The following is a 6,513-nucleotide window of genomic DNA, read 5'->3' as shown; positions in this document are numbered from 1 at the left end:
AGGCAAATTACTGCACAACATGTTTAGGGCACTGCAGGTGGCATCAAGATGAGTGAAAGTTTTCCCTTTTTAACCACTCCTGGGCTCCTTTGGGACTATTCGAGCAGACAAACACCGTCTGTCTTTTTTGCGGTTTAAAACTGAAACCGTTTCAGCTCGGTGAATGTTCTGCTCTGCAGAGCATGGGGAAGACCAATAAGGTTTGTGAGCTTCAGCATAAAGGAAAATCATTTAAAATAATTAGCACTGCTTCATAAATGGCGTGTATCTTGTACAACATCAGCATGAGAATGCGCCGTATGAAGGGCCCTGCAGAGCCTCTTGAACTTTTTTACATTTCAGTCACTTTGCAGCCAAGTGCTTTAATGAATTTGTGTGCAGCAGAAAGGATGCGAAGTGCATGGCTTTCATTTGTAAAGGATTTCAGTAGTTTATAGAACCAACCTTTGATCTGATTGCAGCTTTTAGATAAATTACATAGAGAGTGAAACTGGTGCGATTTTATCTTAATTATTCCACTTAAGGATTTCCTCCCAGTTTTCTCCTTTATTTAGCTGCATCCATCATCCTGCTGCTAAACAGAAACATCAGTGCAGCTCCATGATGCCAACAAATAAACATTAGCGGGAGGCCATTATGGGTTGGAGATTTCTGGCACAGATAGTTTTTAACATTCAGGCCAAAAAAGTTAGATTTTTATCTTTTTCTCATTAAGGATATTCTCAGCTGAGCCGTGGATCTTTGCAGCCCCTCCAAAGATAACCTGGACACCTTTGCTGCTCCTGAGCTCAGCTATTAATATTCTCCTTACTCAGCCTTCCAGTCTAAGTTCCTGTCTATTTCTGCACGCTGGACCGAACGTGTCCCCTAACCCTAGATAGATAGATAGATAGATAGATAGATAGATAGATAGATAGATAGATAGATAGATAGATAGATAGATAGATAGATAGATAGATAGATAGATAGATAGATAGATAGATAGATAGATAGATAGATAGATAGATAGATAGATAGATAGATAGATAGATAGATAGATAGATAGATAGATAGATAGATAGATAGATAGATAGATAGATAGATAGATAGATAGAAACAAGTTGACTTTTTATTATGCAAAGAATAAAAGAAAGTTTGATGCAATACTTGCAGATTTTCCCAGATTTGAATTTAGTTGATTTCTCATTAAAAAATCCTGCAAAATACATAGAAGTTGTGCTTTTTTTTGTTTGCTTCCCTTTTATCCAAATTGATGTATCAGGATAAGAGAGGACCCTTTTTAACCTCATAAGAAATAAAGATGTAGCTGTTTTTTTGTCATATGTCACACAGCTCTATCTCAGGAGCGTGAAATTTATGATCCAGCAGATGTAAGCCACAAGCCTTGACTTTATGCGACCTGACACCAAGGCGTGTGACTGAGAAGGAAAGCTGACACCCTGAGCAGAGTCTGGATTGCTAAACTCAGGGAGAGAAAGTGCAACTGCTGTGGGTGTTAGTCTGAACATCAGCTGCAGACCATTTTCAAACCAATCGTTTTCTTTCTATCTCTATAGTTTTGTCCCAAACTCTGTCCGCTGTTAGCTCCTGCGTGCAATTCAAAGCTGCTGCGCTGAATTAAAATGTCAGCATATTTTTGCATGGCCTGCGGTTCTTTTGCTTCCCCTTTCTTTGGTCGCACATCAATTTTTTCCACTTCCTCTTTGATTCTCTTTTATCAGATATCACCGAGTAGATATCCGCTCAGGCCATCTGCTCAAAGAGACAGAGAAGTGGAGAAGTAATAGCTTTTTTTTAAAGCATAATTTTAAATTTGAACGACCGATTCCTACAGTGTCCTTTAGCTGGATTGTTACACTGCAATGAGCTTTTCAAATCAGCACTGATTCTCCAGAAATGTCAATATAATAACAGTTTAACTTAATATTTATGAAAACTGGGTGATTTATTTTGCTTTTCTATTTAAGGGTCTGTAGTTTGAAGCCGTGGACTTCCCCATGCAGCCAGCCCTGGTGTGCTGACAGACCTGCAAACTGCAGAAAAGTGACAAAGAGTCACTGATGACTACAAATGAAACATAAAAGATCTGGCTTCCCTTTCTCCTGCGGGCGTTTCCGCTCTGAACTTTGCATCAAAGAATGGAAAAAGTGAGCTCACATGATGGCCCCCCCATCATTGCATGTTGACTGATAACTCTGGAAGCCCTGTTTTACCTGCATTTCATGATCTGGCTGAGTAGCTGCTAGAAGATTATAAAATGTTCAGCTGTTTTGCACATAGAGCAGCAAATAGTGTGCAAAGTCATTTGGGAAACTATCGTCATCTGGATTCTTTTCATAACTGTGAAAACCCGTGCAGATCTGTCCAAGGACTGGGGGGAAAAAATACCTGTTCTGCACCATCTGAATGGACAAGATCTGATTATCTGAGAAAAGAGAATTTAAGCAGAAAATAACATAAAGTTAGAAAGGCAAGTTTTAGCAGAAACCCTGATGGAGAAGTTTAGATATAAACAGAAGCAATGTGTGCAAGCATCTGTAAAGAAGAAAGACAAAAATAAAACAGTGAAAATGAACTTAAATTTCATTTCAGATGAAAAACAAACTCATACGGCGTCAGTATTTTGTTTTTGGGGTCAAGCATGATTCAGATCTTTAAGCAAAACTCTAACAAAGACAAAATCAACTAAAAAAAAACTGTGCTCAAAAGAAGATTTCATCTCTAAAAAAAAAAATCATCCAAACCATCCAGACTCTCTGCAAGGCAGCAACACCGAGCATCACAGGGGGTCTAGTGGTTAGAGCAGTGCGCTTGTGCTCAGAGATAGTTTCAAGTACCTGGTTTCATTCCCACAGCCTCCACCCTGGGTTCCTGAGCAAGACCCTTAACACCACACTGCTCCCCGGTTGCTGCACAATGGCAGCCCACTGTTCCCCAAGGGGATGGGTTAAATGCAGAGGTAAATGTCTCCAATGTGAGATCAATAAACTTCAATTAGGCTTAAAACTTTCCTTTTTGATAAAACTTAGAGTGGCTCACGTTAATCTGAGCTATCTATAGTTATGCTGCTATAGGCTTAGACTGCTGGAGGACATAAGGACCTCTTTTCATCATTCTGCTTCATTCTACCTCTATTCTCCCACTCTGCAGAATCTGTTAGTTCAATCTCTAACGTTCTGCTCTCTCTGCTTTTCCTCATAGTAGCTTCATCTGGTCTGTTCCTGTTTGGCTGTGACTCCATCCTGGAGAGAAATATCAGCTGTGCTGCTGCCATCAACACCTTTGTTTATAGATGTTAGAGATCGGCCTGTTTTTCAGTGTAGTCCTGTTTCTCTGACTGTGACTGGCTGGATGTGCTCTCTTCATCCTCTGACATGGGAGGTGGGTCGGAGCTCATCTGCCTGGCTGTGTGTTTCCTGGACGGGGCCGCCTTTTACAGCTGCTTTTTATATGTCTGCTTGTGTCTCCTTGAACCCCAGTCGGCCTCGGCAGATGGCCGCTCACACTGAGCCTGGTTCTGCTGGAGGTTTCTTCCTGTTAAAAGGGAGTTTTTCCTCTCCACTGTCGCTACAAGCATGCTTAGTGTGAGGGATTGCATTCCAGCCAATGAGTTGATGCAATCAACTGGTTTTCCTTAAATAGAAAACTTTAAATCAATCTGACTGTATGATCTGGTGAACTGTAAAGTGCCTTGAGATGACATGTGTTGTGAATTGGCGCTATAGAAATAAACTGAAATGAATTGCATTTTTATTATTATTGTCAAGTATGTATATGTTAACCAGCCCGGAGTCTTTCATATGTTCTGCTCCATTGTTCTTTGCAGAATTTCTTTAATTCAGTCCTATAGGAGGGGTTCCAAACACATACCACCTGCTTATATTCATGCCACAAGATTTCAACTGCAGAGACGTAGACTGGAACGCTCCAGAAGCGTTTTTTAGTTTCCTTTGGGGCTTTCAGAGGGAAATTTGGCAATATATCTCAGATTATTTTCCTGCTGAACATCCAGTTGTGTTTTTTTCCCATATAATGAAAAAAAACCCCATCAAAATCAAAAAACTAATTTGTTTAATTATCCAGCCTTTCTCTATATTATATTTTGCTTGAACCTTAAGTCTTGAAGTCTGATTAAAAGAAAAATAGAAAAAAGGTAAGTGAGAAAATATCTTATAGAAACTAGGCAATGTCAACATTGTTTTAGGGCAGAAAGAAAAAAAAAACACTGAACCATGAATATCTATAAAAATACTGTGTTTTTAGAAGATATTCTTAAAAAAGAGAAGTTCTCTGTATTAGTCCTGTATCTCGTGACCCGTTAAACAATTTGAAATATGTTTCCTGCTGATAGGGGAAGTATCGGGCCTCCAAAGAGCATCAGATGTTTGGAGGATTCAAAGCGTCTGCCTGTTCATTTCTAAGGGGATTTGTATATTATTATGCAGACGTTTTTTTTTCTATTATTCTTCATGATTTATATCAAGCTTCTCATGATCGCCTGTTGGCAGTTTTGCTGAAGGTGGAACACCGCCTTCCCCTCAGAGACATCTTTGAAGGTCTTGGCTGGCTACTCTGCAGAATACTCCCATGCACGTCAGCCATGTCCGGGTTAAATGTGCTTCTCAGACCTTAGAAGAACCTGCTGGTTTGTCTTTTGCTGTTTGCATTTAGTTTCCACCCGTCTCCCTGACTTCTAGTGGTGCTTTGTATCCATTAGTCTCCCACTACAATCCACCCTTCAGATACAGCAGCTAACCTTGTTTCCTTCTGCCCATGAAAACAGTTTATAAATCTGTCCTTATGCATGGCTGAAACCATCACTCTTTGGATCTTATCCTTTGGTGGTTTTGGCCTCCATTAACTTCTACTAAGCTTCCATGTTTCCAAGTAGGCTGCAGTTCAACTGCAAGGCGGCGCAGCAAACGGCCGAGTTTGTTTAACCCAGAGGTCTGCAGCCTGTGGCTCCACAGCTGCATGTGGCTGTTAGTGACACCAACCAAAAAAAAAAAAAAGACAGGGATGAATTTAGGTGTGAAGATAAGAAAAGTAACAGCACTTCTTTCAGCTGTCCTACATGTTTTGATGGAATATTTGGAATTATCTTCAAGAAACAGAGTTTTCTTTCTTTCTTTCTTTATTTTTTTTACATGGCTGCTGGTGAAGTTTCCCAGCCATCCAGGTCACAGTCGCTCCAAAAAAGTTAAAAAACAATCCACTGGACTTTGTTTCCAAGTTTGAGGATGTTTCACTTCCCATCCAGGAAGCTTTTTCAATTCAAAATGTCCTTTCAGAAAGAATCCTTTTTTTTTCCTGCCCTAAAACTGTTGGCATTGCCTATTTGCTATAAGATATTTTCTCACTTTTTCTATTTTTTTAATAATCACACTTCAAGACTTAAGGTTCAAGCAAAATATAATATAGAGAAAGCCTGGATAATTAAACAAATTAGTTTTTGATGGGTTTTTTTTTCATTATATGGGAAAAAACACAACTGGATGTTCAGCAGGAAAGTAATCGAAGATATATCAGCAAATTTCCCTCTGAAAGCTCCAAAGGAAACTTAAAAACGGTTCTGGAGCGTTCCAGTCCACGTCTCTGCAGTTGAACTATTGTGGCATGAATATGAACAGATGGTACCTGTTTGGAACCCCTCCTATAGGACTGAATTAAAGAAATTCTGCAAAGAACAATAGAGCAGAGAAACCAGAAACAGTTTTTTTTACATGGCTGCTGGTGAAGTTTCCCAGCCATCCAGGTCACAGTCACTCCAAAAAAGTTAAAAAACAATCCACTGGACTTTGTTTCCAACTTTGAGGATGTTTCACTTCCCCTCCAGGAAGCTTTTTCAATTCAAAATGTCCTTTCAGAAAGATTCTTTTTTCTTTTTCCTGCCCTAAAACTGTTGGCATTGCCTATTTGCTATAAGATATTTTCTCACTTTTTCTATTTTTTTAATAATCACACTTCAAGACTTAAGGTTCAAGCAAAATATAATATAGAGAAAGCCTGGATAATTAAACAAATTAGTTTTTGATGGGTTTTTTTTTTCATTATATGGGAAAAAACACAACTGGATGTTCAGCAGGAAAATAATCGAAGATATATCAGCAAATTTCCCTCTGAAAGCTCCAAAGGAAACTTAAAAACGGTTCTGGAGCGTTCCAGTCCACGTCTCTGCAGTTGAACTATTGTGGCATGAATATGAACAGATGGTACCTGTTTGGAACCCCTCCTATAGGACTGAATTAAAGAAATTCTGCAAAGAACAATAGAGCAGAGAAACCAGAAACAGTTTTTTTTACATGGCTGCTGGTGAAGTTTCCCAGCCATCCAGGTCACAGTCACTCCAAAAAAGTTAAAAAACAATCCACTGGACTTTGTTTCCAACTTTGAGGATGTTTCACTTCCCCTCCAGGAAGCTTTTTCAATTCAAAATGTCCTTTCAGAAAGATTCTTTTTTCTTTTTCCTGCCCTAAAACTGTTGGCATTGCCTATTTGCTATAAGATATTTTC

Source organism: Cyprinodon tularosa, unplaced genomic scaffold, assembly GCF_016077235.1.
Source record: "Cyprinodon tularosa strain WSP-4 unplaced genomic scaffold, ASM1607723v1 ctg65, whole genome shotgun sequence".
Taxonomy (NCBI): Eukaryota; Metazoa; Chordata; class Actinopteri; order Cyprinodontiformes; family Cyprinodontidae; genus Cyprinodon; species Cyprinodon tularosa.
This window is presented reverse-complemented; position numbering follows the sequence as displayed.